Consider the following 11,728-nt stretch of genomic DNA (forward strand, 5'->3'; position numbering starts at 1 on the left):
ACGTGACCGGCTAACATCACAGAATAAAGTAGAGTGACCACAGTACTCATTCATCCAGGCTCATTCATTATCGACAGTTTGGACTGTTCAACAGATCTTGCGTCCTAGTGACATATGGCCGAGTGGTCCTAGACGTTGTATCAAAGTTTAGTTACCCAAAGGTGCTGAGTTCAATCCTGAACGAAGGCAGTGAAAAGTAACATTCAAAACAGAGAATCAGCAACTATGTCCCAGAGCCTAGCTGAAGTCCGAACACGGTACCCCCGTAATAATAATAAAGGGTTGGGTTTGAGACTCCTAACAAACTGTTCCCCAGTTCGATACAAAACACCTGATGAAGGTTGGAGGGCAAAACGGCCGAAACATTGTGACTATAACAACCAAGATGAGGAAGTCAGTCCGACAATCTCAATAAACGAAAACACCTCATCTCAAAAATGCAGACAAAATAATACCCTATGTCATATGTCACTAGGTTCCCCAGTTCGATACAAAACACTTGATGAAAGCCGGAGGGCAAAACGGCCGAAACTTGTGATGATAAAAACCAAGATGAGGAAGTCAGTCCGACAATCCCAATCAATGAAAACACCTCATCTCAAAAATACAGACAATTAAGATCTTGCTTGCTTCTACCTTATACATGACGGCATTTTTTTTCAGTGGGCAGGTCTACTTCTTTTTATTTTACGACGGTCACGATCATTGGCGTCGTGCATCATTTTAAATGTAATGTTAAATAAACAGAATCCTTCAATAATAGATTTATTCTTATTTACTTGCCTCCCTAAGATGGTCATCAAGTTATACACAAGGTCGGCTTTTAATCTATATATTAATACGATAGCGTGTGTGTTATTTTGTATGTCAGGCTTACATCTTTTTTTCTTCCGAGTGAGTGTCGTTTAATTGCTACTAGCCTGGTTGCCCGGGTGTTTGGAGGTGTAAAAAAAAACGTGGTAGTAAGCAGGCAGACTCAAACCCGTGACGCGAAGACGATATAGAAAGCGAAAAGAAAACCTGACGTCTTAAAAAGTCATGTTAAGTGGAGACTGATTTTTTTTTATTACCCTTTTAAGGCTAAAAAGAATTGATTATGAAAAAAAAAAAAAAAATTTTTATATAAATTATCAAGCAATAGATGTCAATTCATAGTCAGTACATTTTCTTTTTATGTTAAAAAGAAACTATAATAAAAAAAAAAAAAAAAAAAAAAACTCAGTCTCTTAACATGACTTATTGTTTAATTATAAGATAAAATAGCCAATTTGAAACCGTAGCAAGACAGCCACGTTTTTTTATTTTTTTTACATTTTTGGAAAGAAAATGGTTTTAATGATTTTTAACTGATAAAGAGTGACTATAAAGGGAGGTAATTCGTTTCTCATTAATGTTTGTGGTGATGATAATTTTCTGTGACATTGGACGTATGGACAAATGAATTAATATTTCTTTTTTTTTTTTTTTTTTTTTTTTTTTTTAGATTATATCTGCATTCTGATATTGTGCCGTTTAGATAATGGTTGTTGTTGTTGTTGGCATTCGTTTCTCCCATATCTTTCTAGTTAGAATTCTTTCTAGCAAAACATTGCATACTTATGAGAGGGACTACATAAAGGTTACCAACATCCATAAGTGAAAGTGTTTCTGTGGAACGAATGGGATCTGAACTCTGCATATTTTCCCACAGAAAAGACGTTGCGAGCCTGGCTTTGGTCTATTGTTATTTTCATGACAAGTGCTCATCGGAGCTTCAATCTATGGTACCTCATCTATCAAAAATCTCCCTCTACCTGTGTCTAAATCTGAACAAAATTTCCACGAACAAAGCTTCTTTTCCAGAACTACCTGCTTGTTGAACTCTGTTCCGCTAGACTGCTTTCCAGCTGACTACAACATGATAGTCTTCAATTTCAATGTAAACAAATTCTTGTTGGGCTGTCTCTTTAAATAGTCAAATTCTACCCAATTTCCATCACTGTACAATCTTATCCTCACGTGGCCGTTGGGCCTTGATAACTCAGGTTGTCAGTCTGTCATTAACCATGATGATGATGATGATGATCATCATCATCTTGTAATTTACATGAATCATTTCTACAAGGTCATCATGGATTTTTCTTGGGTCCCACAAAGAAAAAATACTGTACAATTATCGTATGTTTTATTAAACGCGATATTGTGCAGTTTGTTGCACGCGTCGATAAGTAGTCTGCAACAATTCAGTCTTCGAGGTTGGTTTTTATAAATAATTGCCGACAGACTGTGCAATTTTCTGAATGCAATTCTATGGGACCTGGCAGCCCATGTGGCCCCAAGCGGTTAACAGTAGGAAAGACGTGGTTGAATTGAAAAGATTACAAAAAAAATCTACACCGAAACAATACCAACCGTTGTTGTTGTATTCTTCTTCCTTATTCCCTGCCAAATAAAACAATGGCTGCCAAACGTGGATTCTTTAAGAGAAATTAGATTTTTTTTAATTGTGTATGTTTTTTTTTGTGTTTTTTGTTTTTTTGCATGTTTGTCATGAGCGCCTTTGTATCTCAGAGATTTTGTTCATGGGACTGACATGCTTAAAACAGAAATAGTTTAAAAAAGCATATTCTTTGGTCTGTCATGCTTAAGTTTAAAAAGCATTTTCTTTGGTCTTTCATGCTTAAATTAAAACAAAGCATTTTCTTTAGTCTGCAATGCTTAAGTTTGAAAAAGCATTTTCTTGGTCTGTCATGTTTAAGTTTAAAAAGCATATTCTTTGGTCTGTCACGCTTAAGTCTAAAAAAGCATTTTTTTTTTGTCTATCATGCTTGAATTTAAAAAAAGCATTTTTTTTTGGGTCTGTGACGTTTCAATTAAAAAACATTTTCTTTGGTTTGTCATGCTAAAATAAAAATAAAAAAGCATTTTCTTTGGTCTTCCATGCTTAAATTTAAAAAAAGCTTGTTCTTTGGTCTGTCGTGATTAAATTAAAAAAAAAAAAAAAGAAAGTATTTTCTTTGGTCTGTCATGCTTAAGTTTGAAAAAGCATATTCTTTGGTCTGTCATGCTTAAGTTTGAAAAAGCATATTCTTTGGTCTGTCATGCTTAAGTTTGAAAAAGCATATTCTTTGGTCTGTCATGCTTAAGTTTGAAAAAGCATATTCTTTGGTCTGTCAGGCTTAAGTTTGAAAAAGCATATTCTTTGGTCTGTCATGCTTAAGTTTGAAAAAGCATATTCTTTGGTCTGTCATGCTTAAGTTTGAAAAAGCATATTCTTTGGTCTGTCATGCTTAAGTTTGAAAAAGCATATTCTTTGGTCTGTCAGGCTTAAGTTTGAAAAAGCATATTCTTTGGTCTGTCAGGCTTAAATTTAAAAAAAACAAACATTTTCTTTGGTCTGTCAGGCTTAAATTTTAAAAAAGAAAAGGGCATATTCTTTGGTCTGTCATGCTTAAATTAAAAAAGAAAGGGGTATTTTCTTTGGTCTGTCATGCTTAAATTTTAAAAAGGCATATTCTTTGGTCTGTCATGCTTAAATTAAAAATTTTTGTTTTGCTCGTTTTCATAAAGTCAGTTCGTTTTATCGCTCTAAACACTTTCTCACGCCGGAGGCTATTCTCTATCTGTACTAATCTATGACCATGCCGACCATGTATGGAAGTATTGCGCTGGTGAATCCGTCCCATTTGTTGATCCGTATCTGTAATTTGATTGGCGTAACACTATCTTCTTCCCTGCGACCTCTCTCTCACAGACGTGATGTTGCTAGACTCGGTCTTTTTTTATAAATACTATTATAACATGAATTTTGGAGATATCCTGGACAGAAAAGAAAACAAATCAAGAGGTATTAAGTATGGCAAACACAGAAATGTTTCTAATAAGATCAGTACGAAAATGACAAATGAGGTTCATGGGCCATGTCTACAGAAAAAGCGGAATAGTTTGACGGGAAAGATTGTGGGTAGAAGAAGCAGAGGACGACAGTGAGATAACATAGGTTGATGGTCTGAACATCTAGGCAACATAAAAACTGATGAGCAACAATGAATTCATGAATGCCTCGAGGTCGAGAGATGGATGGAATCATGGCCGTCAATGCCTGTACCAGGCAAGACACCACTTGATGATGATTGTAGCATCTGTTCTTTAAAATTTTCTGCTCTATTCCCTGCTTCCTTTGTTCCAGCTCGTTTGACTTGTTGGTCTAGTGGTCTTCATCAATTTGCTGTTTTAATACATCACTGTAATACTGCTTCCTATTCCAGTAGCTTCTTTCTGTTATGTAGTAGGTCAAACACAAGAAAGTATTTGTTACTTATCTGTCTGTCGATCTATCTATTTATCTATTTGTGTATTATCAATATATCTATCGATCTAGTTATCTATCTCTTTCTGTATCTATCCATCTTGATCTATCTATCTAACTAGAGAGATAAACAAGAGATGAATATGAAGAATGTTGATATAAAAACTGTCAAAATATAACAAAACCATATCATAGACAAGTTTACCGGAAGCATCTGATCAGCTGACGGAACTGTGTGTATGTTACCACGTGATCAGGTTAGCTGGAGATCACATGGGAGTTGGAAATTTGGACGTGGAGCAGAGTGGACAGTTTAACAGGTCGTCGTCGTCGTCGTCCCCCCCCCTTCACCGGGGAGCGAGCTGATGTGTCTTAGAATGGAGACCTAGAATTAACCACTCAAACAAAGTTTTCATAGCTCTTGAACTTTTGGAGTGTAAAAATAGGACGCTTTACTTTTAAAACGACCCTCATGGAATATATATATATATATATATATATATATATATATATATATATATATCGTCTATGTTCCCTTCAACAAGAGGTTCGATGCTTTCTAGTTGTCCTTATGCTAAGTCTGCAGTAATCACGATTGTGGGGATTGATTGTATCCATTTGTTGCTGTCTACAGTCTTGCCTGATAGTTTCTTTCGTGTCTCCTTAGGATGGTTGGATTTTTTTTTTTTTTTTTTTTTTTTTTAGTCGAGTTTTATGTCTCTGCAAGTGCTGATATGTCCCTTCCTTTTATTACAAGAGTAATACATTTATTATAAAAGTACTAATAATAATCTGTTATAATAAAGTATATTTGTTTGTTCACAATTTAAATAATATACACAAAGAGAGATGCTGTTTCACAAATTAATTTTCATACCGAAAACACTTTGATTGCAGCATGATTTCTATATATATACTGTTTATTCAAAGGAAATCTGCATTCAAGAAGTAACTTCATGTGCATTGTAACATATATATATATATATATATATATACTAGCAGCCCGCCCAGCATTGCCCGGTCATAAAACACGTAAATATTATATTTTTAATTAATGCAGAATTAGTATTTATCATAAATAGAATTTAATTAATAGTATAAAGCGTAGCGTTAAATACCTTTTAAAAATATTTAAAAAAAAAAAAAAAACAGAAAGAAACTGAGACACGTGCATATATTATGTTTTTTCTAAAACGTTCATTTCTTGTAAGTAAAAAATAAGATAAATACTCGAGCTGAGATCAAAACCTAACGACAGTGAGTCAAGTCCAATAACCATTAGGCCAGCTTGACACGACCTTTAAAAAGTGTTTTCAAACCTACTTATTCTTAACATAAGGGATCTGCATTCGTCAAACAATTGAGAAACCGGATAAAAATCTGACGACCTTCACGTACCAATTTGTCACTTTCAACTCCTTAGCAACTCTTTTTTTCCGGATGAAAACTGCTTAAGTTTTCCACATGTCTGAATATTCTATATACCAAATTTCAAGTCTATAGATATAAAAAAAATCGTCGAGGTTGAGAAGTGTCCTCACACACACACATTCTCACTTAATGTATATAATTTTTTCTTGCTTACGTGCATAAATCTCTTTTTTTTCTTTAGACTGAGTCTAGCAACATCACGTCTGTGAGAGAGAGGTCGCAGGGAAGAAGATAGTGTTACGCCAATCAAATTACTGATACGGATCAACAAATGGGACGGATTCACCAGCGCAATACTTCCATACATGGTCGGCATGGTCATAGATTAGTACAGATAGAGAATAGCCTCCGGCGTGAGAAAGTGTTTAGAGCGATAAAAAGACCTGACTTTATGAAAACGAGCAAAACAAAATTTTCTAATTTAAGCCTGACAGACCAAAGAAAATGCTTCTTTTTTATTTAAGCATGACAGACCAAAAAAAATGCTTTTCTTTAATCTCTTTTTTTTCTTGCTTATGTGCATACATCTCTATGTATATCTCATCTATAAATTCCCCTATAACATTTATAGAAACAATAATAGATGATCTTACACTAACCGTTACTTCCCCCGCCCCCTATTTCTAAGCATCCTATAAATATTTATAAGATTGGTAACAGTTATAGCCGGAACTGCAATGGCTTTATTGGCCTTTGCTAATTGAACTAATCTATGCTTCTGTATAGGTAATTGCTTTTAATAACCATTGAATCATCATTTCAATTCCAATGGGAGGGAGGCTCTACTGAAGATGATGCGGATGCTGATGAGGAGTCCCCTGCTGCCAACAGCTTTGGCCTACCCTCTGCGCTGCCGTTAATCAGTCTTTATTGGGCATGGAAGTGGACATATTCAGGAGAATCATCATATTATCTATTAATAGCAAGGCTATCCAGCGTTGCCCGCTGCTATTTATATAAATCGACTAGCTGTATTCGTAATAATACTCATACAGCCCTCCTGAATATGTATTCCTCGAAAGACAAACAGCAACACTGCACCCAACTTTTGAACTAAACACGTTCCCTGGATCGAAACTAAATACGTTATTGTGGATCAAAACAATTGGTATAAGTTCCTTATACCAATTGTTTTGATCCACAGTAAAAGATCAGAAAAATTGACAAAAAAAGGGGGGGTCTAATCAAACAGAAACTCTTTTTTTTTTTTTTTTTTTTTTTAAAAAACAATGTTTATTTAAATGAAAGAAGGTTGGCTAAATATGCACTAAATATATATATATATATATATATATATATATATATTATGTGCATAAAAGCTATCCATATACATGTGTTTCAGGGTATCACCCATCATCAGCATGGCTAAACTTTTAACAAGGATCGAACTCTTAGCAGCTCAATCAGCATCCTGATATTCTACCACTGATCAACAACACCCTGTCAAATTTTTGTGAACGATTTCATCAATTTTAAATGTAAGATCCGCTATTGATTTTTGTTTTTTTGTTTTTTGTTTTTTTCTTTTAATTAACGCAGAGCTCTATGGACAAATTTATCTTTAGTTGACCTTTGACAACTAAATATTTTCGTTTATTAGTCAAATAGAAAAGTTACTAGCCAAACCCACATGATTTTTAGAATATGACATCTTCATTCTGTGACGAGTATGTACATTATAAAGATTTTTCTGTATATTTTTAAATAAGTGTAATTCTAAATATACAACAAATTTTATGTTGATGCTTGAAGGTATAAACATTCGATTTCTTCAAATGTTTTTTTTTTAAACAGCCTTCGTTAAAAAAAAAGACTACATTATTCTATTAAACTTTTATTGTTTAAATAATTTAACTTTGTTTATTTTTATTAAAAAGTTGAAAAGATATTTTTCACTCAGTAGTGAGCTTTGGAAAATTGTCGGTGAAAGAAATACAATCGTCAAAAGATAAGCGTTTCATTATTTCTAATCGCCACTTTGAAAAATCACTTGCAAATGCGACTGTTCAACTCGCAATGTAAAGCCCTGATTATTGTACCTTTGTTAAAACTGAAATCTATTTATCTAAAGTGCTATGATTCATGTAAGATGCTGGTCCCAAAAGGTCAAGAAATATATTTTTGTTCAAATTTTACGTTTGATACACTCGCGATATCAGATGAAAATTTAAAGATAAAATACCAATCAGGATGAAATATTAAAATCGACCAGGAATGAATACATTTTTATGTTACATGGTGAAACGATACAATTGACGCCCCAGAAAAGACATGATTCCATTTCCGTTTGATGAAAACTGGTTTTCTTTTTTTCAGGCCATCTATTAGGTGGCCAGTTGTGTACAAATTCCAAGAGTGATAGGGGCCTTCTATCGTGTCCAAAAGGGACGCAATGTTCAATGAGCAAGACCAGAGATGCGCCATTGTACAAGTCATGCTCTATTCCGAATTAAGTTATGACAACAGGACCATTGCCAGCACCCTCAAAATGCAAATCCGGATAACAGGGATGTGCCCAAGGTGATGGAAAGTCATCAGGTTTGAAAGTCAACACCAAAGTGTACCTGGATGTGCTGAAGAGTGTGTTGATCATTAATTACTCATTTCTAATGGGTTCTTATTAGATGATTGCTTTCATTTACGGTCATGGTCCTTGGTGTACTTTCAAGTGAGGGCCACATCATGTCACCTCACATCTTTGAAATTGGCATGAAAGTCAACAGCAAAGTGTAATTGGATGTGCCGAAGAGTGTCGCAATCAGATGGCCGCTGGCACACCCTGGTTGTGGCAACAGGACTCAGCGCCAGCCCACAAGTCCAAAGAGACCCGGGCTTGGCTTCAGAAAGAGTCCTACGACTTTGTACCCTTCTCCCACTGGCCCCACTCTTCCACCGACCAGAACTCACTGGAGTACTTTGTTTGGTCATACGTTGAGAACATCACCAACATGACCTCCTACAACACCAAAGCCAGCCTCATCGCCATCATCTGCCGAGTATTCAGCAAGCTCCTGCCGGTGCTTATAGAAAAGGCATGCTCCCAGTCCCTACCCGTATCAAGGCAGTGATGGAGGCTGAAGGTGGCTACATTGAATAGATGTCAGCTCTACTGACATAATCAAGTTACCTGGATTGATTTTTTTTTTTTTCAGTAAAAGTTTTAAAATAAGGCTGTAGTGTTTAGAGCGAGAAATTTATCGTTCCACCCTGTATAATATTACAGTACTATGTTTCATGTAGAATCCTGGTCAAGAAATATATTTTTGCTTAAGTTTTACGTTTGATACACTAGCGACATCAGATGAAATATAAGACTGACGAAACTTTTTTTCTGTGCTTTGTGTTTCTCTCTACACAAAAATGGTGAAAATAATTCTAGTCGTTTTTATTTTTAAAATGTCATTGGTCCGTCATACGTCCAGCTGCTGATGATCTATATAATCGATGACTGGAGAACGAGCGGGCAGAGAGAGAGAGAGAGAGAGAGAGAGAGAGAGAGAGAGGGGGGGGGGAGGTAGAAATTGGCAAGTACAAACGCACGCCACCACGGTCAAACCTTGAATGTTTGCTTGCCTCGCGGCTCACGCTAACCATGGCATCTGCGAATTTGAAGACACACAACAGGAATACAAATCCATTTCCTTGCAATGCTGTCAATTATTTGGAGCCGAGTCGTGAAGCTCTGCGTCGTTTCCTTTGAGATCGCAATAATGCCAACCGGATATAGCTCTTGATTTACTAAGAGTGACACATATCGCTGGCGCGGATAGTGGGTTCGGTGTGTCATTGATGCGAGGAGGAAACCATAGTTGCGGTGAACCTCGCTAGGATTAGAAAGGCCATGAATGTCTTAACACAACGTTCAACTAAAATCAAGAAGAAAGAATAAAGTTTACAAACCAAAAGTTCCTGTAAATTAAACAGTAATCCCAATCAAATAAAAAAAAAAGCTCAATACAACAAAAAAGAAAATAGAGCTTGTTATAAAAGAACACAATTAAAAACTGTGATTATATATATTATATATAGTAAGTTATGAATGTTTATATATATACGCACTTGCTATCAAGTTTTTTGTTAGCCAATCAGCTTTCTAGTTTGCAACGCGCCCATCCTAATTAACCAATAGGCAGGCACTTACAGGACAAAGGCACAGTTGACCTCCGGTTTACCCCTTCTCTTTTGTGCTTATGGAAAGAGTAGATATCCTTTCGTTGTAGTAAGCTGGCCTACTTTCAGACTAGGCATAGTTGGATATGTTATTTTGTGTGTTTTGTTTTTTTTTATATTTCGGATATTATGTTAGTTTTATATAATTTATTAATATGTATGTTTATTTTATTTTGTTCTTTTTTTATTTATTTATTTTCTATTGTTATTGTCAATTTCAAAATTTATTTTGCATCGCTATCCTAGAGTAAAGTTTATCCTGTGAACACAGTTGTTCGATATTTCTCTCCTACAGTTTAATAGATGTTGGGGTTCTTTAAAGAATAGGATAGAAAATTTTTCATTTCGGCATAATCTACATGGATCGTCTCGGTCTCTACATGTACTTGCTTGTCTTACTAGTTTCCATTCGAGTATATAATGTTTATTTTAGAAATGTTGTTAATTTCAATGTATATCGTTTTCATTCAATGGCTTGAAACTGTTAGGATAAAAACAAAATCCCCGTTTAGTCCGAGGAAAGCTCAATGGATTTATTTTATTCTGGCAGAGCATATATAGTACAAGATTTTTTTTGAAATTCAAAGACTCACATTTTTTTTTTTTTTTTTTCATATAACTTTCATTTATTTCATTCGTGGATTTCTTCATTATAGCCGTTTCGTTAACGGGAGGACAAGGGAGGACAATTCTATGATTTTATGTTTCCATAGAAATTTTCCAACCCATCAACTCGTCAGATGCGATTTCGTTCCGATGTTATTTCAGAAAAAGTTGTTTTGTACATGATAAATCTGGCGTATTTGTTTGGGAAAAGAAATTCCGTAACCATGTTATAGATCGGCCGTCTTTAGATACCATGCAAACCAAAATTCATGTTTGAAACCTTATTTTCGTATTTTCCAATTTTACGTTTTTGACTTTATTTCGGATTTTTTCCTTATGTATTCTTTCTTATTTTACTATGTATTTCTCTTAGCAATTTTAACTCCTATATTTATGCGTACTTATTCTAATACTCGTTTTGTTTTGTATTACTAGTTATCAGTTAAGCTCCTTGTTTCAAAGGTAGTGAATTAATGATGTTTTGACTTCGTCCAAATGTCTGAGCTCAATTTGTTTACACAAAGAGCATATATACATAGATAGTACAAAATAAAATAAAACAAAAACATAAATGGAAACTGAAGGGCGAGAAACCTAACAAAAGTAGGCAACGGATCGTATTGGCAAACGAAAAACAGGTTAAATCGACCCTGTAACATTTTTTTTTTTTTTTTTACATGGAGGTCACTACTTATTAAGACCCGGACCCACTCAGGGATAAGGGTTATTGCGTGTACAGTAATCAATGAGATAGTATCGTAGTAATCATTAGTATTGGAGATTTGATAAAGTGTCTTACTTAAAGGAGCGGTTTGTCAGGAATTTGTTTATGTTGGATTTGAAGACATCCAAGTTGTAGTCAGGTGGGAAACATGCAAACGGAAGAGAGTTCCACAATCATGCACTTCTGAGAAAGAAGCTCTGCTCATGGAATCTACGTTTGGATTTAAGCACAGATAAAGAGTGGGGAAAATTATTGACAGTAGTTTCATCCAGGCGGGTGTTTTTTGTGAAAGATTGGTGAGGGGGGACGAAAGCGTATAAAAACAACTAAACAACTGGATAAATATTCTTAAAAATAAATAAACTAAGAATGAAAAATCACAAATAAAAGACACATTGACAAAAATTAGCAGCATACTATAAAAAACGAAAAGAATATAACGAAAAACAACTCTAGTACTAAAGTTATTATTCCATCTCCGTGCAGTAGTCAATGAAAAGGAAGTCTTC

At 34.9% G+C, this 11,728-nt stretch overlaps 1 protein-coding gene across 10 annotated transcripts in view; it reads left to right on the top strand.

The window, feature by feature from the left end:
* The window catches only part of LOC145266937 (alpha-1,3-mannosyl-glycoprotein 2-beta-N-acetylglucosaminyltransferase-like), a 471,814-nt gene that overhangs the window by 343,865 nt on the left and 116,221 nt on the right, over positions 1–11,728 (top strand). For 2 of the 10 annotated variants that reach the window (XM_080122744.1, XM_080122742.1), the window contains one exon: positions 7,062–7,197. The exons of the other annotated variants lie outside the window; for them this stretch is intronic. The gene's annotated coding sequence lies outside the window, so the exon portion shown is untranslated. The remainder of the gene's footprint in view (positions 1–7,061; positions 7,198–11,728) is intronic. 10 annotated transcript variants of the gene reach the window in all.

Source organism: Euprymna scolopes, chromosome 42 (assembly GCF_053919585.1).
Source record: "Euprymna scolopes isolate OS-2025 chromosome 42, ASM5391958v1, whole genome shotgun sequence".
Taxonomy (NCBI): domain Eukaryota; kingdom Metazoa; phylum Mollusca; class Cephalopoda; order Sepiida; family Sepiolidae; genus Euprymna; species Euprymna scolopes.